The sequence below is a fragment of the Meleagris gallopavo genome, chromosome 12 (assembly GCF_905368555.1).
Source record: "Meleagris gallopavo chromosome 12, MGAL_WU_HG_1.1, whole genome shotgun sequence".
Lineage (NCBI taxonomy): Eukaryota > Metazoa > Chordata > Aves > Galliformes > Phasianidae > Meleagris > Meleagris gallopavo.
This window is the reverse complement of record NC_139415.1, coordinates 2,086,422-2,111,568: the sequence shown is the minus strand read 5'-3', so window position 1 is coordinate 2,111,568 and position 25,147 is coordinate 2,086,422. Positions and strand designations below refer to the sequence as shown.

General features: G+C 53.0%; 1 protein-coding gene across 1 annotated transcript in view; it reads right to left on the bottom strand.

Annotated features, from left to right (window-relative positions):
- LINGO1 (leucine rich repeat and Ig domain containing 1) overlaps positions 1-18,467 on the bottom strand; it is a 64,333-nt gene extending 45,866 nt beyond the window's left edge. The window contains exon 1 of the mRNA XM_010717223.4: positions 18,443-18,467. The gene's annotated coding sequence lies outside the window, so the exon portion shown is untranslated. The remainder of the gene's footprint in view (positions 1-18,442) is intronic.
- Between the last annotated feature and the right edge of the window lie 6,680 nt (positions 18,468-25,147).

Here is a 25,147-nt window from a genome sequence, read left to right as displayed (position 1 = left end):
GAATGGGAAAATATCACAAATCTGGCAGCAAGTACTCAGATTTTTCTAAAATAATGCTGGATTTTAGAGTTATTTTAAAAAAAATGGATCTGGGCAAAGAAGTGCATTGACATTAGTGACAGATGGGATGGAAAAATTTTGTTTGGAAAAAATATCATCTTTTGAGTCACATGCATGCAGCAAGGAAAACAACTTAACCCCTCCAAGACGAGCTGTGGCACAGCAGCAGAGCCACGTCCTGGTGGTGCATAGCTAGACCCACACCTGTTGGGTCAGCAGTGGCCAAGGTGGAACGAGCAGAGAGAGATGGAAACGCCTACAAAGAACTGCTTCTTCCATCCCTAGGGCTGGACAGGAGCATGCTGGCATTCAGCCCATCAGATCCCAATGGCCAATGGGTTTTACCCCAAACCAATGGGGGTCCCAGCCAAGCCCTGGGAATGACACCATCCTTCTTTCCAACCTCACACACCACTTGGCTAAGCCCATCCACAGAGCAAGGACCAATCCATCACCTGCACAGTGCTTTGGAGCAGGGATGGGCTCTGTGAGAGCTTAGCGGAGATGAAGAGCGTTCAGGACAGCAGACCTGACAGCAAGCAGCAGGTTTTCTCCTGGGAAGCAGAGGCCAAGCAAGGAGCTGTGTTTGCCCACAGAAGGCGGGCAGAGGGGAGGGAGCTACAAAGCGTTTGCCCTTGCGGTGCCACCGACTGGAGACGAACTCCCACCGCCGCTGTTCTGACAGCCCAAACGCGCTCGCTCGCACAATATCTCTGTCTTGTTAAAGGTAATTACAGTTCTTCCTGTGTAATGAGATGGTTTTTAAAGGCCATTCAAAAGAAATTTTCTATAATGAGGTTAAGGGTTTTATGGTGTTATACATCAAGGGAGCTGGTAATTGGTGGGATCCAGGCAGCATCCTGAAGCAGGGAGATAGGAGGTTTTGTGAATAATAGGCTAGCACAGAGTGCAGAGTCTCCAAAATGTTTTGGTTCTGTAGGAGAGGGAGCATAAATGTGGAGGGAGAGGAAGGAAGGAGCAGGCAAAGAGCTGGAAGCTGACAGCTTCTGCAGGACCAAGGTGGCACCTTGCATGCTACCTTGAATGATGGGCTCATTATCCCTGGGCACTCATGGCAGCTCCATGCACTGTTGCAGGCCTGCAGCCTGTCTCCATATTTAGGCAGAGCTGGTGGCGGTTCAGACACTGCTGCAGGCGAGCGCCGGGGAGCTGAGCGCAGGCAGCAGCTGTTTCCTTGCCACCAGCAGCTCCCTCGCACAGCGCGTTCTCTCGGGATCTCCAGCCCACTTGTTTGTGCTGAAGAGGCAGGTGTAGCATGGAGAGACAAGTATCTGAACTCTGGGAGCCTCAAGTGCTCGTCTGATTGAGAAATCAGCCTGGAGGTGCAGAAAGGCTCACCCAGCGCTTGTGCGGCGGTGCTGAAGGAGCGGACAAGTGCGCAGGGGATGGCAGCAAGGATGCTGGTTGCCTTACTCCCACCTGCACTGTGAGGATTGCTGGCGAGTGGTGGGAGAGCGGCTGCCCTGCTGAAATACCTAGATTTTCTTTCAACACGACAGCTGAACCTTCTGTAAACTTCAGAAGATATTTTAATTGGGGTTTTTCCTTGGTTTGCTTCAGTCTTCCCTGTGTTATTTCCCCACCCATAGCATCAACCAGCCCCAAGTATTGGCTTACATCATCACAAAATCACAGAACCCTGAATATTGGAAAATACCTCTAAGATCATCTAGTCCAACCCGACTCCACCATGCTCACTGACCACATCCCTCAGAGCCGCATCTCTGCAGTTCTTGAACACCTCCAGGGACGGTGACCCCACCACCTCCCTGGGCAACCTGTCCCAGTACATCGCTGCTCTTTTGGAGAAGAAATTTTTCCTAATATCCAACCTGAGTGTCCTCTGGTACAACTTACAGCCATCACCTCTCATCTTATTGCTGTTACCTGGAGCAGAGGCCCCACCTTGCCACAACTTCCTTTCAGGGAGTCACAGAGGGCAATAAGGTCTCCCCTGTGCTTCCTCTTCTCCAGACTAAGACGCCCGTGTCTCACTGGGGTGGTGGAGCTGGCTGCCCGAGGGATGGATGTGAGCAAGGACATGCAGTGCAGCACCTCTCCATCACCATGAAGTGGGACATGGTACAGGCTGGAAGGAAGCAGACTGCTCAGGGTGCTCCCAGCTTCCTGCTCCCACCAGCATACCAAGGAGAAGGAAATATATCCCCAGCCCTTAATTCCAAACCACACTAAGTGCATCGCGCAAGATGCTGCCTTTTGCTGTGTACCACACTCATCTCACTCTGCCTGAGGAGTTGCATTTAATAGCCTGCCTATTTATGTTTTTTAAAGACCAATTAAATATTAAAGGCATTTATCAAGGTTTAACGCTGCCGATGGCCGCCCACGATGGTGGTGCACGTGGTCGTGGTGGAGCTGCAAGGGAAGAGGGGCATCCAGGGGTACCCGGCGCTCCCACCCGGGCACCGCAGCCCTGAAATCACAGCCACCGCCTGCACAGAACCTGCTGGGGAATTTGCTGCCTGAACGTGTTCTCATCGGTAAATACCAGTTTGTAGCAATTCAAAGCCTTCCAAAAAAAGGGATCAATTGTGACAAATTACCCATTTCGCAAAAAATTCCGGAGAAAGGCTCAGAGGGGTCAGAATGTCCCATTTTTTGACACATTCAAAATGAAAGAAAATCAATTTTTTTTTTTTTTTAGGTTAATAAATCCAAGGTAATATATAGTTTTGCAGAAAGAACTAGAAATGAAAAGCAACTATCAAAATGTTTTGAAATTATTTAAAGAACCCTATTCAGTGGAATCAAAAGGGTTTTCTTTTTCAAGACTTTTTTTTTTTTTTTTTTTTTTTTTTTTTTTTTTTTTTTTTTTTTTTTTGCTTTTGAATTTTACATCTCTGTTGCTGTCACTGGTGGGAACTTCTCCCTCTTACATCTCCAGAACCGTAGAGCTGGGGAGAACCTTCCTCAGGGGGCTCTGGCTGTGCTTGCACAACCTCACATTGATTACTGTGGCTGCAGACATCACAACAGGAGCCAGAGGGTTCCTCTAGGCTCTGCTTTCTGGGGGAGTCCAGGGAGCACCACCCCTCTCCCTGTGGCCCCAGTGCTTTGGGCATGGGGACAGGACATGGTGGCTGGCACACAGGTGAGCAGCACTTGGCAAGGGGCATCTGTGTGAAGATAAAGGCAGTAGGAGGGGGGAAATACGTTGATGGAAATAAACGAGGCTGAGATAATGAAGCAACACCCAGCAGAGAGGAGCAGGCAGGCAGATCAAACAGCAGCCGGGCAGGGCAGCAGCCATGGAAGAGCCACTCCCCTCCTTTCCCACATTACTCCCCCTCCTCTCGTGCCCTGCTCCCCCTGCATGAATCTTTCATCCCGACTAACGTCTCTCTTCATAAGGAGTGAAAGAATTAAATATTTCACGAGACTGCAGTCAATCTTGCAGGGCCTTTCTGTTGACATTTCTAACATATCTTTGACATTGCTTTCTCATTCCCTCCTGGTGGAGCAGGGAGCTCTGCACAAAGCCCATTACGCTCTGCACAGAAGGGATGCCAGGGCCTATTCCAGCTGCCCTAATAGGAAGCGAGATGGAGCCAGCAGCCCTTCACCTCCCTCCATTCCCATCCCTTTCTCCCCCTCCCCAGCTCCCACACAAAGACAACACTGTCCCATCACTTTGTCCTTCTTTTCAGCACAGGAAACACTGATGGACATTTCTTCCCCAGCACCAAGTTATCCAAGGCCTCTCAAACACTTTAAGCCATCTTCAACGGCTTCCCAGGCGGTCTCCAAGGTGCAGCCAAAGCCACAGCATCCCTTTAGCATCCCAGTAGGCCATAATCCACAGCAGCAGGGAACATCTGCAGCAGGGCTGGGTAGCATGGGCTGTGCATCCACCACCACGGTGTGCCCTAGTGGGTGTACAGACCTCTCTTCCCACGGTGCATGGCCTATAGATCATAGGATCGTGGGTTCATAGGTTCATTGACCCATAGAATCATGGAACAGTTGGGTTGGAAGGGAACTCAACGCCCACCCAGCCCCACACCCAGCTGTGGGCTGGTTGCCTCCCACCAGATCAGGCTTCCCAGGGTACCTCCAATCCCAGTCCCAAGAAAGCAGCATGCTAGGGGGTGGCAGGAAGGCCCCATCCCATCCTTGCAGCCCCCAAGGCCTGCAAGCAGTGCGGGCTGGAGCAAGAAGTGGGCTCAGAGCTCCTTGCCAAGGCTGAAGAGCTTCACAGAACCATCTCCTTTTTAACGAGGCTCTACAAATTGTTCTACAGTTCCTCTGGTGTGTTGGTTGAACAAATCTCATCCTTCTTTTTAAGTTATGTATTTAAAGATACATTTAGTCCCCCGGTTAAAACATTTCCCAATTCCTAATAAAATTACAGAACTAAGATTTCTACTTAGTTCTACCTATCTGACTCAAATTCTTACTGCTACCTTTGGGTCTCCTTGAGATCGGCACAGATTGATGTTTGTAGATCAAAAGGAAAGATTCATGATCACTGGTGTTTCCCCTGGAAACACACCCACGACCCACACGAGCTCAGGTGGCTCCAAGTAAAGCCAAAAAAAAGTGCACGTTGGAAAGGAGTTGCCACTGTGTACGAGCAAAAGAAAGGGAGAAGCAGCCCAACCACGTGTTGTTCTGCCCGGTGGCATCACACAGCACAGAGCAGAGCTTCCCAAGGCAGAGCTGTGCCCCAGAGATGCCCATTGCACAGCACTGGGAGCCCCTGCCCATGCACCCATCCCCTAGCCCCAGTGGGTACTGTGGGGACAGCACAGGGACCGTCCCCACGCCCCGGATGGGAGCTGCAGGGTAGGGAGCTTGCTGGAAGGTTGGGTGAGATGATCCCATTGATTTTCTCGGGTGTTAAATCTCCAGGAATAGAAAAACGGCTTGCCTTGCAAGGAAGTATTTTGCAGTTTATGCGGCAGTTCTCTTCCCTGCTAATTTCTGCTTTGTCAAAGATACTGGAAAGTATTTCTTCTGACTGACAAAGCAGTGGGATTTATGAATAGGGAAATTAAGAATAAAGAGGGAAGAAATAAGTCTGTTGATAAAAAAGCTGAATAATTCAGCTGAGGATCAGTTCCTTTAGTCGATTTCCCCAGAATTTGAATGAAATCATTTTTACTTAAAGTAAGTTTGTCTTTTGGGTTGGAAACCTGCGAGCCGGAAAGCAACATATTTGCATTTTGCTTTCCAATACATAAACCGAGACTTCATTTTGTAGGCTTTCTTGTTGAATAATCTGCTCTAATTTAATTGGAATTTGAATCCTATAAAAAGCATTTTCTACTTAGGTTTCTACTGATCTTCAGTACTGAGATTTTGTGATCTGAAAAAGCAATATGTCTGTGTTTGCTTATTATCATACTCAGAGGAGCCTCATTGTTTTCGCTTTTTCTGCTGAATAATCTGTTGAATCTAAAATGCGGTTTTCACTTCGCTCCTTATTGATATTTTTATTTTAAAATGTTATGATACGAAGAGCAATTTGTTTGTATTTTCTGCTGGGAAGTGTGTTCTGTCAAGTAACAGGGTGCTGATTCCGTCAATGTTTACAGGAGAATCTAAGTCAACAGCATTACTCACACAATTAGTCTTACCTGGCCCTAATCACTGTCTACAACTCCCTGACAGGAGGTTGTGGTGAGGTGGAGGTCGGCCTCTGCTCCAGGTAACAGCAATAGGATGAGAGGCGATGGCCTCAAGCTGTGCCAGGGGATGGACAGGTTGGGTAACAGGCAAAACTTCTCAGAAAGAGCAGTAATGCATTGGAACGGGCTGCCCAGGGAGGTGGTGGAATCACCATCTCTGGAGGTGTTGAAGCAACGCACAGATGTGGTACTGAGAAACGTGGTTCAGTGGGCAATGTTGGAGGTTGGTGGATGGTTGGACTAGATGGTCTTAGAGGTCTTCTCCAACCTCAGTGATTCTACGATTCTCTGTCCCTTTGTAACGGGAAATGCTGGTGAGCATCCACTGGGCAAAACCATTGTGACTCTGGCCCTAAGCTGGTATGGATGTATAGAAAATAGATTCCTGCTGGCCTGCAGTCCCACGTGGATAAACCAGCCCTGTCTCATTTACCAGCCTCATTACACCAGGCCTGTGTGCAGACTGCTGGCTTGTAGCAGCGGATTGCTGCCAGGGCAAGCACAGCCTGGCACGTAATGTAATCACAGCTGCAATCACAAGGAATTAAAGTGAATTTATACATGCAACAGTCACCCGGCTCTGGGATATCAATAATACAGCAGCAGAGGAGTGAGTCGGTGGCCGGATCCTGTTCTGTGTGCTCAGACCATAACTCAGCAGCAGGCAGCACACAGCCCATGGGTGGTGGCAGCTTGCTGCTCACAAGCAAAACGGACAGCAGGAGTGCTAGGGGGAACAGAGCATTTTATTCGGTGCATCAACAGAAAGGGATTAATAGAAGACAGTGATCCTTCCAGCAATGTCTGGGTAAAATATCACCAAGGGGATGGGAAAGCTACATTACTGTGAAATAATTCCAAAGGGCAGTACCATAATTTTGGTATCATTTCTGTCCCATGGGTGCTATTTCACCACTGCTGCACTCCAGACAAAGGCGTGCAGCACTGCTGATGAGGCTCCTTTTGCTACAGCTTGCCTCTTGGTCTGAGCACAGCCTGGCCATGGCATGGCAAAGGGTGCCTGACAACACATTGCTTGTTAGCTTCTCCATCACCCTGCTTGGAAAGCTAAGCATGGGGGTGAGGAGAGAGAGCCACGGGGCCTTCCTGCCAGCAATCAAAACTCACGTGAATGCTGAGTGTGCTCACAGGGCACAAGCCAAGGTGCAGGGAGCCATGCCATGGGCTGGGCTCAGGCAGCGTCCCTGCACACACGCATGCACACATATCCATGCAATGTGCTGGAGCACAAAGCCCCTGCTCCAGACTTGAAGCAACAAGCAGATGGCTCCCCAGCACTCACATTTTACAGCATTACAGCTCCTGCTCTGCTCGTGCAGTAAACATTTTCTGGTTTATTGCGTGAGAAAAGGTGGATAACACAGCTTTGCACAATTATAAATTTCCCGTGTTATCTGTTTGTTGAATACTTTCTTGGGGGAGGGGAGGGCATTTCTATTTTTGATTGCCATCCTGCAGGACTCTGATTTTCCCCTTCATCCCAGTAGGCTTGTGCCTCTGCTTGCCTCTCCAGATTGCTATAGCTCTGTCACTCTTTGTGGGTAAGCGGGAGATGGAAGGCTGTTATGCAGACATCGAGGGCTGCGTTTGCATGCTGGTAAACATGAGAGCAAGAGGGATTTCTGATGGTATTAGAAACCACAAGATCTCTGCAGACACGAGGATGTAAGCGTTCCTGGAGGCACGGGTCTGGCTGTCAGCAAGGCAATTAGACCTGGTGCTACTGCCAGTCCTGGGGGCACCTCAGAGGAGATCCCTGTGTAATCCTAAACCTAAACCTAAGCTTAACCCCAACCATAACCCAAAAGCAATACAATGGAATGGAATAGCATAACATGGCATGGCATGGCATGGAGTGCAATGCAATGCAATGCAATGCAATGCAATGTAATGCAACTCAATGTCTAACCCAAATTCTAACTCTAACCTTGGGCCCCATCCAGCAGTGGCATTCCCACACCTTGGGCATCCTCATAGGGACAGGTCTGGTTTGTCCCACCTGCCACCAAGGCACTGCTCATCCCAATGGGGCCTCAGCAACTTGGCAACAGGGGAAGGAAATGATCTGAAGGAGACAGCACCGTGCCTTGCTTTACATGTACTGCAATTACCGCCCTGGCATTTTCCCTGTGTTGAGAAGAAAAATGTCAATAAGGAACAAGCTATTAAGCCAGCAAGAGAGTGGAAATGGCAAGGGTTCCCTGAGGCTCGAGGTTGAGTGTTATGGTAAACGCTCCTGGGGTCCTCGGGCTCTGCTCCTCCTGCTCTCCTCGAGGCCCATCCCTCTCCCCAGCACTGTGGGGTGCAGAACCAGTCCAGCGTGGGCACTGCGGTGCTGTGTCAGCCTGCTGAGGGGCTGCTGGGGACCAGAGCAAGCGGTGTGTGCCACCTCTGGTTGTCAGCCTCCAGGAGAGGCCCTCCTCGCTCCTCGCCATCCTGAGTGACTGCATTTTTCTCTTTTAATGAGGCTTTTCTGTCTCAAGTGAAAAACCTTGCCTTTTTCTTTCCAAGGCTCTCGTCGGTGCCCCGCTGAGCTTTCTGCCTCCACCAGCAGAGCCAGGAAAACCCCAGGGAACAACGTTTTGAAAGAAGCCGAGCGGTTCCCTGCCATCAGCTTGGAAGCTTCTGCATTGAGCAGGGCTCTCAGCAGGGCACACTTTGGGACCCCAGTGCCAGCACAGACCCCGCAGTGCCAGGCGGTGTGAGCAGGGTGCCCACAGCACCATCCTGCTGGGGTGAGGCAGCCCCTAAACACACCCCTGCTCTCCTCCTCCTGTCCCCCCCCCCACCCCTCCAAGTGCCTCCCGTCCCCCTGTTTTTAATTATCAAAGCAAAAAAATAAAATTAAAAAAAAAAAAAATCACCACCCTCCAGGAATTAATTAGTGATTCATGTTGGAGCCTTGGCAAATCTCCCTGTGCAGAAGTTCAGAGTAGGAACAATAAGTATTTGGCAAGGAGAAGGCGAGTGGCTCGTGCCTGAGGCGTATGGCACGTGTGGTACGGAGTGGTGGCACGGGGGTCCCTGCCCTCAGTGTGGGCATCCGCAGCCAGCACTGCCATGCACATCCACCCTCCCCAAAACCTGGGCCTGGGCAGAGAATGAGGGCAAAGCGAGGCTTGAAATGCCATTAATAGATGTCATGGGACATGCTCTTGCAAGCCCAGAGCAAATGGGGCTTGGATAATTGGCACTGAGACACATCTATCAGGGAGATGGTGTGTCCTCCCCAAGCAGAGGTCAGGGGAGCTCACCATGCACCTTCCCAGCCAGCCCTGGGGCAGCACACGCTGTGTTGGGTGGTACAGCCCAGCAGCACGCACACTGCCAGTTCTTACTGAAAAACCCTGAGCAGTGCCTTTCTGCCTATGCACATGCACAAATGCCTGCCTCCATGCTCAGGTGCCCCTCTGCAGAATGCACGGAGTGGAAAATCCACTCATTTGTCAGAAACTGCTCTGTGCGAGGCTCCTAAATTAAAAGTTTTGTTTGGTACCGAGCGAAATGAATCAAAATCATCTGCAGAACAGGGCCCAGGAAAAACCAGAGCACCGCCTCTGCTGGGAAACATTGCAGTAAGGGCAAAAGTCTTGCATTGCTCAAACAACAGACCATAAAAAGAAAGAAGAAAAAAAAAAAAGTTAACTATAACCTGGATATTAAATTAAAACATAAAAGTCAAAACACGTCGCGTCACAGAGATGCATTTGAATTTCCTGGACACTGTCAACAGACGGAAGTCAAAATGATTTGCTTCAAGGCTCTCCCATCTGAATGCTGCGCGCCGGTTTTGATAATGCAAGCAGATAAAAAATGTATTTTCCAACAGAAAATTGTATCCCGGTACCTCTGCCTCCGTTTTCAGCCTGTACAATGCTCTCCCTGCCCAGGGCTGGAGCACAGAGCCCTCTGGTTGCAGGGGATCCAGGTCCCCACAGCACAGGGGCAGCACTCAACGTGCAGGAAAGCATTGCTGCGGGTTGTTAAGCATCTGCATATGGCTTTGGAAACTGCAGCCATGTCAGACCATTGTAATTGTGGATAAACACAGTGGAGCACAGCAGAATGCACAGAGCACGGTGGGGCTCTGATGCCTGCTTCCCAGCACTCAGCTGGGGGCAATGACGGTGGGATGGGCAGCCAGGGATGTCGGCTTGGCAAAAAGCAGATCCAGGCCAGGGTGCTCCAGGCTGAGCAGGGCAACCACCGGGAGGGCAGAAGGTTTGCCCTGCTGCCTTCTGTTGGGCTCGCAGCGCCTGGCTGGAGGTTCATCTTGGGCTGGATGCCATCCCAGAGGGTTCCTCCAGCGCTGCCAGGCTCAGGAGCACCTGTGCAAGCAGTGGGAGAGGAGTTTCTGTGGATGCTGTTCCTCGGGGGCACAGTGGAAGTGCTGGATTGTGACAGCTCAGCACTAAGGAGCCGGCCCAGATGGTGGCAGGACAGCCACGGTGACATGGCATGGCCTGAAGGATGGGAGAGGGGAGGCATCGGGAGGGCTGAGCAGCACCAGGAGGGTTAACTGGCAGCCACGGGAGCAGAAAATGAGGTTCCAGTTATTAGCTGATTTATTGGTCTGTCCTCAATTGGCACTCAGGACTCAGAAGAAAATGTTCCACTCCAAAGCATTAAGCATCTTCAAAGAGCAGAAGCATTAAAAATTGAAATCATAAAATAGACATGTAAATATAGCAGAGGTAAACGGGGCAGAGAGGAGAGGCACAGAGCCCAGCCTGGGGGCGGGGGGCAACCATGGGGTGCAGACACACAGGGCGAGGGAGCCGGGGGGCACAGGTGGGCACCCCAAATGCTGCAGGGCTGACACCCAGCTGCTCCTTCTTGCCAAGTGTTTCCATCAGCCTTGTTCCCATAGGACTTGGGAGCTGGTGCAGAGACCCAGCTGCCCTGCACCATGTCAGGGCTCACAGCGTGTGGCTCCAGCACCTGGCCCAAGGAAGACGGAGAACCGCTGTGCCCCTCTGGAGCCCTTGTGTCCCCAGGGCACATCCCACCGGAGCAGCCAGCAGAAGGGCCAGCACCCTGCCCCGAGCCCTGGCAATAGCCCAGTCCTCTTGGCACAGCTACCTGTTTTTCCCCTCCAGGCAATTTTTCTTAATTGGGAGCTTGTTAATTACCCCACTACTTTGCAGAGGAAATAAACAGCAATTAGAGACACGAGCGGCATTTCTACTGGCTGGAGCCTCGCCGTGCTGCCAATGCTCCCCTGTGTGGCTCTGGGTAGGCGTGCAGTCCTTGCCCAGTGCTGCAGGAGTGGCACACCATCCTGTTCTGCACTGCCCCAAAGCCATCCATCGCTGGGAAAAGCCCACTTCCCTGCACAATAGAAGGCTTGTGACTTTAAAGAGAGCATCGGACCTGTTTTTATTAATCAGAACTGCTATAAAGAAAGCATTTTTAATTAACATAATTACCCCGTTTGAGAGAAGCAGCCTGCACCTCGCAGATACTTTTCAAACTAAAGATGCGGGCTGTCGCAGTCAGTCATCATTAAGCAAAATGAGATGCTTTGCCTTGCCAATCCACCCCTGCCTCCCCTTTCCTATTGCAAACCCTTGTGAGTTGAGCAGAGACAGCTTTGGGCTGTGTGGTCCCTTCTGTCCTTGTCCCAGTATCCGTGTCCCCCTGCCCCTCTTCCTCTGTCCCCTGTGCCCTCCTGTAGCTCAAGGTACACCCTGAGCTGCAAACAGGTAGCCCAGGAGGCAGAGGTGGCTATGAAAAGCTGCAGGATTTGTAAGGCTTTGTTTCCAGCACTGTTGCACAGTCAACAGATAAAAGACTTGTTCTCTTGAAAAAGACCAAAAGGAAGAGCATTGAATGCCTGGTGCTGGGCTGCCAGCCAGCAGGGAGGGAAGGGAAAAAAGGAAGGGAAAAAGGGAAGGGAAGGGAAGGGAAGGGAAGGGAAGGGAAGGGAAGGGAAGGGAAGGGAAGGGAAGGGAAGGGAAGGGAAGGGAAGGGAAGGGAAGGGAAGGGAAGGGAAGGGAAGGGAAGGGAAGGGAAGGGAAGGGAAGGGAAGGGAAGGGAAGGGAAGGGAAGGGAAGGGAAGGAAGGAAGGGAAGGGAAGGGAAGGGAAGGGAAGGAAGGGGTGGCTGTAGGAGCAGGCACCACCTGTGTGAGCATCCCAGCCCCATCCATGCCACCCTGCTCTGCCTGCCTGGGCTCCCACTGAACCACTGATGGTTGAACTAAATGATCTTAATGGTCTTTTCCAACCTCAATGATTCTACAAACCCAGTTCACTGTTTTTAAAAGGTACTTTAATAGCGGCTATGCTGTTTTGCTAACATTTCACCTTAGCGTGCAGTATAATAGACTGATCACAAGGAGGGCTTTTAATATAAACCTCCATGGCTGATAGAGGATGGCTCCAATTGGCTGGGTATGCCCTGGAAATGTGCAGTGCTGATGGAGATGCTCATATCACGTTTTTCCTGCCGCACGGTATGGGCAGAAGCCACCTGCAGCTAGAGCAAAGCAAAGCCTCCAGCATGAAGATCTTTAGTGGTTTTCTCCCTTTCTGGCCATGGTTTCCCTAAGAAAGAGAGGTTTCTGCAATCACGTGCTCAGCATGTTGCCTGTCTCCCCTAATCACTCTCCAACTCAGCAGTCAAACTCGATAGAAGGTGAGTGACAGCTGGAAATCTCAAAGATATTGAATTCCTGGAGGTTTGGCAGAAATGGGCAGGCAGGCAGAGATGAGAGGCCTGCTTCTCAGCCCAGCCGGGCAGCAGCAGACTCTGCAGAGTCCACCAATGGGAAGGAAAACCATGAAAGCTCCAACTCAGGGAATGGGATGAATGAAAGCACGCATCATTTTGGATATTGAAATCAGTCAATCTGAGGTATCAGCCCTGGAAAAGCAGCCTTCTATAATCCTGACAGACGCCTAACAGCCTGTTTCCAAATAGGAAATGCAATTTCCATGGGAAATTCTTTTTTTTATTTTTATTTTTCTCTCTCTCTCGGTGAAAGAATTGAAATATTCAGGAAAAAAAAAAAATATCTTTCTGCTGTGGCTCAGTGCAGACTGAAACATTTCAGCACAGAAAGCACAGAAGCACCTCCTGTGAGCGGCTTCCATCTGGAAACGTCCAGGTCCCCTGGTTCCCTGGTTGCTGGGGAAGGTGTGAAGGGGAAGGAGAGCACGAGCAGAAGGTGGAGCGAACCCCAGGATTGTTGCTGGGTTGGGTTCGCAGGGCACACGGGCAAACTTTATTTGCATGCAGGCTGCGAAGCACCCACTTAGAGATGCCTCGAGACCTACTTGCAAGACTAAGTAAAAATACCTCCCTTGGTCCTGGATCGACGGAGCTGGGAAGGAGGTTTCCAAAACGGGCTCGTCTCCCCGCCCGCGCGGAGGCCGGGGTTGTGACTCCCCGGGAAGCTGTTTGTAGGTCTCTGCTGGTGGGCTGCACACACCCGCCTTCCCCAGCTGTAAGTAGGGCTCCCTCCTTCCCAGAGCGTTACGCAACGCGGCTCCCTGGCTACATCCCTTTCCTTGCTGCCTCGACTCGGCCGTGGGTTCGGGAAGCCTCTCCCCAGCCGCCAGCTGTGTGCACGTCTTATCAAAAGCCAAAGCTGCGGCCAGATGAACGGCGATGCTCATAAACGCCTTAGAAGGCAAATGTTAACGAGCACTGAGCGGAGGGCAAGAAAAGCCCTTAATCGCATTAGCTCCGCTGCCAGAGCTGATGAACATCCCCAGGCCCGGCTCCCGGCCCAGCCAGGCGGCACAGTGGCAGGCTGAGCTCCCGGCCAAGCTTAACCCCAAAGAAATGCTTCCTCTGAGCGGGTGGTGCTGGCACCACGTGGCTCTGCAGTCATGAGTCCCAACGGGCTTCTGACGGCTCGACCGAGCAGGAGTGGGAGGCACTGCCCAGCTCCTTGCTGAGGCACATTGATCAATCAGAGCCAGGGATGTGGGGCAGAACGGACCCCCCTTGGCAAGCATAAGGAGACCCTTCTGCATGGGGCTGGAAAAAGGAGCCTGCTGAAGGAAGGCGTCTCCACACCATCATTACGCTGCGAGGCTGGAGGAGAGGGAGGTGCATTTATGCACTGCAGCTCGGCTTGCATAAATAAGCCATGTGCCAGGTTTTCATACTGGAAGCTCTGCTCCCAGCTCGTGTAACTGCCTGGGCTTTTTTATGCGGCCAGGAAATTATGATATAAAAATATACATATAAAAAATAACGGCTCTCCTCAGATCAGCGGCCACGTGAGCGCAGCCTGCTATGCTGCCCTGCCTGTGGTCCTGCTCACCCCGCACACGCGCTCACGTGCTGCTCCACAACACACGGCGATGGGTTTTTTACGACGCCAGTCTGCAGTTCCCCCTTGGGAGAAAACATGGTTTAATTTTTATTATAACCTTAAAAAGGAGACTAGTGAGGCATCTCTTCCATAAATTTGGTAAGTGACATTTACTTTCACACGCATTAAAGCTGCTGATGGATCAACCCGAGGAGAAGCATCCCCTGGGCAGGGGGATCAACTCCACCCCAGGGCTCCCTCAAAATGCAGTGTGCCCCACTGGAGGGCTCCAGAGATGCCTTCTGGCTGAGGAACCCCACGTGTAGGGCCAAGGGACCCCACACACCATCAGTGCCTTCCACCATACAAGCATTTCTGGCCGGCATGGGTTGTCGCCCATCCTAGCCAGGCTAGAATGGAGTTTACTGTGCGAGCGCAACAGATCTCCTTGGCCACCGAATCCGGCTCCCCGCTAGTCAGGAGCCTGCCAAGTTTCAATTTGAATACACATAAAAGACCTCAACAGCTGGGTGTTTAATTACAGGGCTAGGAATCAGGCTCTGCAGAGCCCTATCAGGTTATTGCAGCTCCCTTGAGCTGGCTGCATGGTGTGCCAGGAGCAGCCCCGGGCAGCCCAGCAGCTCCAGCTCTAGCTGAGGGTGCAAAAGCTCAAGGAAGCAGAAAACAAAGTGAGCTGAATGCAGAGCACAGAGCTCAGCCCCTTGCTTGGGCAGAGGTATCACAGTGGCTCTGTGGGCAAGCTGCTCTGCCTCCTGTGAGTCCGTCCCTGGCAACGTCTGTCTGTTCCTGCACAGTAGGGCTCTTTCTGGGCAGCAAAGAGCACGATTGAGGACTCCACCATCATTGCACCACGCACCTGTGCTACTCCTTGCTCTGCTCTGCGGTATCCAGCAGCCCAAAGCTGGCACCCACTGCTTCCTCCAAGTGCTCCGTGCATTGTGAGCAAACAGAGCAGCGGAAGAGCCAGCAGCAAAAGTGCGACTTCCCCAGCACAGGGGGTTCGCTGGAAGGTGTCCAATTAGTTAACGAGCACTCCAGAGCAAAGCACTGTCAGCAGTCAGTAATTAATTGCCACAAGACAAGTGGCAGTGAATACATCTGAGCAACCCACGTCTGTCCTAAGGATGGACGTAAGAAAAGAGAATATGGGGACAAACGCGACCCTGGAGCGACAGTGCCCAGCCTCTCCCAGCAGGGAGGTGGCGGGAGGAGCCTAGGCAGCAGGCAGAGAGCACAGGTTCAGCCCCAGACCCGTGCTGACACGGAGAGGAGCAGCAGGCAGTGACAACGCAGGGGTTATGAAAGGATGATCCGGATCCCCAAAGATGCGCATCCATCCCTCCGTGCAGCACCAGGAGCTGCCATCCCTGATGCCCCACAACCAGTGCTGGCACACAGGAATACGGAGCACAGCCGAGCAGCCCTGCCCGGCTCCCGCACGTCACAGGCGCGCACGCTGCTGCGGCGCACAACCCGTGCGGGCTTTGCTTCTGACGAGCAGAGCTGCAGTCATTAAGGGAGAGGGAGACGTCAGCCCAGCCAGGCACCTCCCACTTCCACCAGCCACAAGCGCCATGGAAGCCCGGGGATCATTTCTTCACGTGCTCACCCTACAAGTGTTGCTTGTGCTGGGGACGGCGGGCACAGCGGGCAGCTCCGCTGTGCTGCTTTGGCAAAGCGTCATCTCCAGGAGGGAGGGCAGGTTGTCACTGCGCCTCAGCCCTTCGCCTTTCCGCAGCCGCCTCCCAGCAGGCTCCTCTTGTTGCAAAGCAGAGACAGAGCCACGAGCACGGATCTCCCCCGGGTGCCCGCACCGACACCGGCGCTCTGCCCGGCCGGAGCTGCGGAGCGGTTCTGCACGCGGCCGCCGTGATAAATCAGCCCGAGAACCGGGCTTTTCGTACAGCTGCCTCATCCCCTGCCAGCATGACAATGTGATTAATTTTCAGTGCAGATGAAGCTCATTTCTCACCGGCACGTGACGGCCGCGCAGCCGGCGGGGGTGAGCAGCGAGCGCAGGGGGGTGAAGGCGAAGGCGAAGGCAGCACGGAGCCGCGCTCGGGGCAGCGCTGGGAGGAGAGCTCGCCGCATTCGGCTGCAATTAAGTACGGTGCTGGAGAGGAGCCCTGCGTGGGCAGCGAGCTTCTATCACCGCTCACACACACGGCCGAAGCTGGGGAGCGCCGTGCGGCAGGAGGAGAGTAAGAAGATTTGGGGAGAAGCAGCGTTGAGATGCTTACTGTGCTTGGGAGAGGCCGTGCCACCCAGCTGCTTCACACCCCTCTTCTCCCTTTGGGGCTGTATTCCACCCCACAACCATCCTATGAAGACAAGTGCTTGCGTACCCTCCAGCACCGCGCTGCGAACAGCCAGGCGGAGGCTGGCAACTCCCAATCCATCACGGGCTGCAGCTCTGGGAGGAACTGCCTAGGATGGCAGCGCTGCCTGCTGCTTCCTGACGTCACTCAGGCCTGCCCTGGGAAAGCTCAGCCTGCTCACCACCCATTGACAGAGTTTCTGTGCTGGAGCGGTGCCCACAGCGGCGATGCTGTTGACACAGCGCTGCACAGCACGGCTCTCCTGACACCAGTGCACTGATGCGGGGCACTGAGCTCTCTGGGGCTCCTGCTCGGCCTTTTCCTCGGAGAACAGAGGCACTGAGTGTGACCGGGTGGATGCCCAGCCCTCCCATAGACACCCCTGGATTTGCAGGCACTTGCACAGCAGCGTGTGCCGCAGCAGCAGAAGAGAAAGGCAGGAGTGCACGGCAGGCACAGCAGCTTAGGTTGCACTGCTCTCACATGGATAGCAATCTGGGGATTCACAATACGACACCACTGGGAGATGGGGAGCATGAATTAGGAGATGGGAGTGCCAGGAAGAACTGCAGATGATCATCAGTGGGGAAAGTAAAGGGTGCTGCAGGCACTGTGCACCAGTGGTCTGCCACATGCCCTGACTCTGGCACAACTGATGCCAGGCCGTGGTGTCCCTACTAGTGCTCCATATCCCTCAGCCAGTCATCCTCAGCAGCAGGTGCCCCTTGTTGGCACCCCATCCAGCACCCTGAGGAGCCATCTCTGCACCAACACAGGTGGCAGCAATTCACTGCGGTTTGCTCCAGCATCCGTGCCCACTATTGGACAATACATCACGACCTGTTGCATGGGAAGTCTGCTATAATTTCCTCCCTTCAGGAAATCAAAGCCATGCCTCTCCAGTCTGACCATCTTGTCTCAGCCTACAGCGCAGGAGGAGCCTGGAGCCACGAAGGAACCTGGCATGGATGGAACTGTTTGCAATCTGTGCAAGCGATGCAGCAGGAGTTCAGCCAGGCCACGTGGGCCAGGGACAGCAGCCTCGAAGTACTGCCAATGCGTGCAGTGGGACTCAATTATCAGCCCTACGGGTAGTGCCAAACAGAGGAGATGCACTTTTTGATATGTGTACTTTCTAAAGAAAACGTGTCAAAGAAACCGGATAGGAAGGCAACACAACATGCGATGGCCCTGCTGCTTTGGAGGCAGCCCTGCTAATTTCTCTCTGCACTGAAGCAGGACACTTTCTGCTGGTTTAAATTGCACTCAGAAAACCCAGGGTGACTTTGGGAGTGCAAAAACATCAAACAAAGAGAAGGCTGAAGGACGGGCACAGATAAGCAACGATGGCCTCGCTGCACCCAGCAAAGCTGTCATGGGAACGTGCACAGCACCACTGCCCTGTGGTGTGACCCAAGCCCCAGCCAGGACCATGCAAGGCCATGCATCCCCAGAGCCTGGCCCTAGGTACATCTGTGCACTCAAAGCCTGGCATCAGCTTTCTCAGGGTGCTTCATCTTGAAATACAAAAACCAAAGGGGTTTTTGTCTTTGTTTACTGAGTTCCTTTGCTGGAGCAGGGAACCTGCCAGGCCTGATATGTGCTTCACAAGAAGAAAGCAAGCAGGGTGGCTGCAAGGAGCACACTGCTGGAAAGGTCGCATGGCCAGCACTGCCACCCCTGACCTTCATGGTTCTTCCAGATCCTGGGTGCTCTGAGCCACATCTGAACCCACTGCCCTGCCATATTCTCAGGAGGCTCTGCTCTGCTCCAACCCAGCTCTTTGCCCTCTGATCTTTGCAGAGCTCCTCCAAATCCCCCTGCACGTCACCGTGGAATTACTCAGTGGAAGTTCTATGTTCTCATCCAGCACAGTCTACCCAGTGAGGACTGAAGATGCCCACTGCAGACCGCAGAAAGGCAGCGACAAATGTGCTGCCCCTGCATTGTGCTGAAGGGCTCTGAGATGGACCCTCTGCAGAGCCTGGCAATGGGGAATGCAACCCGGCCCCCATGGCTGAACCTTGCCCCCCAGCACAACATGGGTGCTCTAGCAGCAAGGAAGAAACATGTTGTACTTACCGGAGCTGGAGTCCTGCAGGGACCCGCTGCTAGGTGTGAGACCTGGAAGGGAGCAGAGAGAGATGTGTCAGTGGGCTGGCCACTGCCAGTAGTGGGCATTGCAAAAGGGAATGCAGGCAGGCTGGCAGGACTGTGCCAACAGCTGAGGTCCTGCTTCTGGCCCCCCGGCAGCATGCAGGGCTGGCAGGGCACTGCTGGCCAGGGGGACAGACACGGGGCATGCTGAGCCATAGGCAGGCTCGCTCAGGGCTCAGCCATTATGGCTCAGCTCTTGACCACCCTGCTGGGTCATGCGCTAGTGCATCTCTGAGCCAAGGAGGGAGAAATTGAAACCTTCCCAAGTGCAGAGGTGCTGGCACCCACCCTGGTGTGAGCACACCTGGTGCTCAGTGCCTCCCCAGCTCCCACAGCACGCTGTGCAAACCCGTGCAAAGGAGTCACAACAACGATAAATTTCTGTGAAAAAATCTTTCCGTAAATACGAGGGAAGGGGAATTTACAGCGTTTTCTTTGGAGATTTCTCCAGGTGTTCCCTATTAAGCCATTGTGTTAGTTTGCATAAGTATTCCTCAGACAATAAAGCACGCTCCGCAATCAGTTACCGGCAGCGGCGGGTGTGCGGCACGCTGGCAGCCAGCCGTAAAGATGACAGACGGGTTCCTGACGTCACCCATCTTCAGGGGGGCTTTAAATCAGCACCTCAGCAACAGGTTGTGCTCAGCCTGCCCCAAAGCAAGAGGATGTGGGAAGAGGTGGGATGCAGGGGGCTGTGTTGCCAAAGGACAGCTCGTGGCTCGGTCCCTGCTTGGGGACACTGCCTGGCAGCGCAAAGAGCCTTCAGGAGGGTGAAGAGGAGAGAAACCCTCCTCCAATCCCTGCAGCTCTGCCAGGATGACAGGTTAACATCGGGAGCCTGTGCTGTACTTTGGTATGACATTTCTTGGCGTGTTTAACACGTCCTTATCACGGCTCCATTGTACTTCAGTGGAGATGGGTGGGAGAGAGGCAATGGATAGCGCGTTTCCTCCCGGCATGAAATGCGGAGCATGTCCTCCGCTGAGTGCAATTACTGTGTCTCTGACTCCTGTAATCTGGCTAATACAGTTAAGTATACTGGAGATTAAGGGATTTTGGACTGCAAAGTCCATTTCATCCATGCAGGCCTGTGCAAGGTGATGCTGGCAGAGAAATCTCCCGCAGAGGTGTTGGATGGAGCTGGGGCAGGCCAGTGGGTGATGGTCACACCGCATCCCTGAATTGCTGGGGGGAGCACAGAGCAAGCCCAGGGCTGCAGGAGGAGATGGTGAGGGGGAAACCTGCCCTGGTTCTGGGGCACGGCTACAAACCAAGGCCCAAATAACCCTCCTTCTGCTCACCTACACTCCTGAAAGCACATGTATACACTGGTATGGAGCTGACAGCCCCCACAGGGCCACCCCACACCTCCACGGGACCCAGCCCCAGCCAGCTCACTCCGGCAATTCAAAGCCTGATTCCAAATGTTAGCTCTGCTGCTCAGCACAGAGCAATATATACAGCGCAAACCCACGTTGTCAGGAGATACCCCACAGCCATCAACACATCTGGATGCAAATGATCGCTTAAACGCCCCACATGGTTCCGCGCATACGCCATGGATTTACTGCCACGTCTTGTAGAATTAGGAAGGATGAAATAAGGCAGCTGAACAGCGCCGGGCAGGTGGGAGCAGCCACCAGCTGGCTGCAGGGCTTTGGCTAGGCAGGGAGATGTGGGTAAGCTCAGTGGGATGCAGTGCTGCTCACAGCCCGGGGGCAGCACGCTGGGACTGTGCCCCACAGCAACACGGTTGCATTCCGGATCTGCAGTCTCAAAGTCAGACAGGACAGAATGCAGGAGCAGGAGGGGCACTGCGACCATGTGAAGCTGCCCCAGAATCATAGAATCATTATGAGTGGAAAAGACTTCTAAGATTATCTAGTCCAACTGTTGATCCATCCCACTGTGTCCCTCAGTGCCACATCTCCTCAGCTCTTGAACACCTCCAGGGATGGTGACTCCACCACCTCCCTGGGCAGCCTGTACCACTGCCTGACCACTCTTCTGGAGAAGAAATGTTTCCTGATATCCAACCTGTCCATCCCCTGGCACAGCTTGAGGCCATCACCTCTCATCCTATTGCTGTTACCTGGAGCAGAGGCCGACCCCCACCTCACCACAGCCTCCTGTCAGGGAGTTGCAGAGGGCAGTAAGGTCTGCCCTGAGCCTCCTCTTCTCCACACCGACCCATCCCAGCTCCCTCAGCAGCTCCCCATAGCACTGGTGCTCCAGACCCCTCACAGCTCTGCTGCCCATCTCTGGACACGCTGCAGGGCCCCAATGTCTTTCTGGCAGTGAGGGGCCCAACTCTGAACACAGCACTCCAGGTGCAGCCTCACCAGAGCTGAGCACAGAGGGATGATCACTTCCCTGCTCCTGCTGGCTGCACTATTGCTGACACAACCCAGGATGCCACTGGCCTTCTTGGCCACCTGGGCACACTGCTGGCTCGTGTTCAGCCAGCATGGACCAATATTCCCAGGTCCATTTCCTCTATACAGTCCTCCAGCCACTCTGCCCCAAGCCTGGAGCGCTGCCTGGGGTTGTTGTGGCCAAAGTGCAGGACCCGGCATTTGGTCTTGTTGATGCCGAAAATAAGGCACCATTTTTAGGCAGCCACGAGCACTACCAACCGCAGCCACCAAGCTCAGGAAGGGAGGAAATCTGTCTTCGAGGGAAAGATGGGGTTAAAAAAAAAAAAAAAAAAAAAAAGTGAACAAACGATCCCGGGGAGTGACTATAACACCTTGAAACCGTCCTGCTTTGAAAGGCAGGGCTGATGCGGGGAAAGAAAACCTTATTAGCATCAGAAACCCTCTCTCCTGCCCTCACCTCCCCGCTCATTTCCATATCACAGGGCACACAATGCCTTTCTTCGCTCGGCACAGCCCCGCACCCGCGGGAGGAGCGGGCGGAACAAAGCCGGGCCGGGTGGCACCGCGCTGCCTTGGGACCCTCATTGCCGCTCAGGGACCGCTCCCACCGCGGATCTGACTATTGGACGACTTCATCTATTTTTTTCCTCAGCTTCAAGATTCTTTAGTCAGTCAAATAAGGCTCCGGCATAGCAAAAGCGGCAGAAAATCAAGCATTGTAAGGGCTGCGGCGAGTTATTTTCATCTTAATGAATGTGTAGGAAAGGTTGACAAGTCTTTATTCTGCTCTTAGGGGATCGTCGGGAGGTTCCCAGCTGATCCGGGAGAAAAAATTAAAAGCATCAGAAGAAATTACAGCAGGAAGTCAAACCTAGGTCTCCACATAATGCCAAGCAACGTGCGTTCCACAGAGCTGGGTGCGAGCAGGGTTTCCAGCCAGCACCAAAAATGGCTGTTTTTTCTCAAAAAGCACCATGGACATGAGCTAAAGTCACTGGATCCATTCTGCTCCTCCCAAAAAAAAGCAAGGCAAACCCAGTTGTGCACGGTCAAGTTTCTGCAAAGACCTTGGGTTGGAGCACAAGGGCACCTATAGTGCCCAGGAGGCAGCACCCAAGGACAGAGCCATGGGGTTCCCCATCCTGGGGGCACCCTGGGGCTGAGGTCCTCCCAAAGGGAGCCACGCTGTGCCGTGCTGTGCCACGCTGTGCCATGCTGTGCCACGCTGTGTCGTGCTGTGCTGCTGTGGCTGCTCAGCCCAATGCTGCGCTGCACGAGGCGATGCTGTCAGCACTGATTGATGGCACGGTTCAGAAGGAAATAAATTCCCAGGCTTTTGCAGGAGGTGAATCGGGGGGTGTATCCATCTTAAAGATACTTAATGAATGTGTCTCAGCACGCCGAGTGGCAGCAGATACATCTCTGCAGCCAGCACTCCCTGTGTTGCTCCTTGCAGGGCTCAGGCACAATTTAGCAGCTTCTTATTGATTTTATTTATGCTTCCCAGGCCCTGGCAGAATCTAGATTGCCCCAGCCCAACAAGAGCCCTGTGGTCTCGGTGGAGATGTGCCTACCTTGAGTGGGGCACTGCCAAACCACCTGGTATGGTAATTTTGGGGATGAAGCCTGTGCTCTAGGTGGTGTTTTGGCCCCTGGACCAAGAGTTGAAGATCACATAGACCTCAGCTCAGCTCTCAGGCCAAGGCAGAGGATGATACTGCACTGCTGGGGAGAACTGTCCTGCACCAGAGCAGAGGTAGGACCAAAGGGGTGGTCCAAAAGGAAGAAGCTGTGTTACTGGGAGGTAGGAGAGGGAATCCCAACAAAATTAAAGAAATAAGGACCTTACGGGAGACAACTTTGCAAGAAAGACTTTGGAAAGCCTTAGCTTTCAGCATAGAAGACTTCCACTTTTAAGGCAAGAAAAATGGCAATCAGCAGTTCTGGTGAGTGGCTTTGCTTTGTTTTTCCCTCTTTCCCTTGAGGGGGAAAAAAAGGAAAGGAAAGCAGCAAAGAAAAGCAGAGCCCTGGCTGACCTTTCTGGCTAAGCGACCTTGTCTGAATCACTGGATGGTAACAATGAATGAAATGCCAGTGCCCCAGTTCATAAATATCAGCCTCCTCTAGGGGTGAAATGCCAGCTTTCTAACGTGTAAATGCCGCAAAGCAAATGTCACCCTCCCTGAGGTGTGAAATGCCAGGTGGCAGGATCTGCCAGGTCGGGGCACGGTGGGGCAGCTGGGGCCTCTGGGTGCTGCTGGGTGCTGCTGGGTGCTGCCCAGGGCTGTGCCTGGCTCCTCCTGAGCTCTGCTTTTATAGAAGTAGAGACTGGTTGGGTTGGAAGGGACCCTAAAGATCATCGAGCTCCAACCTCTGCCATGGGCCGGGTTCTCCCCCAGCTCAAGCTGCCCAGGTCCCACCCGTGTCCTTGTCACCTCCAGGGATGGGGCACCCACAGCTCTGGGCAGCAGTGCCAGCTCCTCACCACGCTCTGAGTAAAGGATTTCCTTCCGACATCTCACCTCTTTTAGTTTAAAACCATCCACCCTTGTTCTGTCACTTTCAGACCACGTAAGACATTGGTCTCCATCTTATTTATAAGCTCCCATGAAGGACTGAAAGGCCGTTCTCCAGCTCTTCCTCGAGCTCTGCTCTTCTCCAGCTCCTGCTCAGTTTCTGCTCATCCCCAGCACTCCCCCAGCGCAGTGCCTTGAGGCATGCAGGCAGGAGGTGTGGGACAAGCATGGCACCCACACTGACAGAACCACATCTCAGGAAAGCTGCCTTTGGCCTCGTTTTTCCCCCTTTCCACATGTTGCTCCCCCAGGAAACCGAGCGTGAGATTCCTCAGAGTGGCCAGCCAACCAAGTAATCAAATCTAAAGATTGCTTCGCATCAAGCCAAAATGGGTACTTCCAGTTTTCTAAATGGAAAAACAAGTGAGTGTAAGGAGATATTGCCACATAAAGAGTTTATCTGTACCTGAAACTCCTAATTTTCAGTGACTGCTACCGCTGCTGGTCTTAATCCTATTTATTAAGCAGGAGGAACCATCAAACACGCTGTCATTGTGGCACCAAGCAGAAGAAACAAGCGGATGAAGCCAGCAATATGCAATGCGCCTCCAACCTTACGTGTGGCCAAGTGCTTTACTTGACCAAAGACCCATTTCCCAGCAGATCCCATTCCCTTCTCCCCTCAGCATCAGTGCAGGCTCAGGATACCCTTTGGGGGCTGATCTGCTCCCCCAGCTCCCAGCAAGGCACCCCATAAAGCCGTAGGGCTGTGCACACACCAACATCCCTACCTGCTGCCAGAACAGCACGGCAGCAAAGGAATGAATGAAGCTTTGCTTTGCGTCCTGTGGGATCCAGAGCTCTTCTCTCTCCCCACACCCACACCTTTTTTTTCTCTCCCCCCTCCCCCCCCCCAAATGTGTGAAATAATTTCACCACTCTTTTTTTTTTCTTCTTTCAGCTACTCCTCCTCTCCCCGGATCTCACCCTTCCCAGCATTTGAAAATAGCTCATGAAAAGGAGGAGGAAGGGGGGGCGGAGGGGGGGGAATTAAAGGAAATGTGTGGGGATGGAAAATGGAAGGGGAGAAAAGAGAAAAATGCAAGAGTAAAAAATGTGCATCTTTAAAAGCAAATCAGGTCTGGCTGGCAGCTTCCACCAGAGCACCCCGGGCTGCCCAAAATTCCCTCCTTGGGAAGGGGGGGGGGCTGAACTTTTTAACCTTTTCCTGCTAATTTGGAGGGTTGGGGAAGGCTCTCTGTACCCTGTCATTGGTTACGCAGTGCACAGAAGTGGGGCAGTGCGCTCACACCCCTCCATGCCCGGTGCAACTCCTTGGCAGAGAGCAGCCCCTCATGCCCACCATCACCGCCTGTGATCAGAGCTGGCTGGGAACCTTCTCTCTGAAAGGCTTTCCTCCCTGTGCAGTGCTGACTGCCGGAAATGAAATGTTTGGAAAAACCTGTCGGAGCTGATCATTCTCCAGCAGAGCCAAGCAAAGGGAAGGGGCTGCACAGGCCCTCACCAGGCACAGGTAACAAAGCCCCCTACCCCAACTCCCAGGCTGGTTGTAAGGCCTTTTGCCACGAAAGCAAAGTGGAAGGCATGGCTTGGCTGTGTTTGGGCAAAGGCATTAAGCTCAGAAAGGGGAGAAAGAAAGGAATGAGTGAAAGCAGGAGCAACGCAGACATCCCCTCATTGCTGCTGTTTGCTTAGGGCTCCTGGTTCCATTTTTG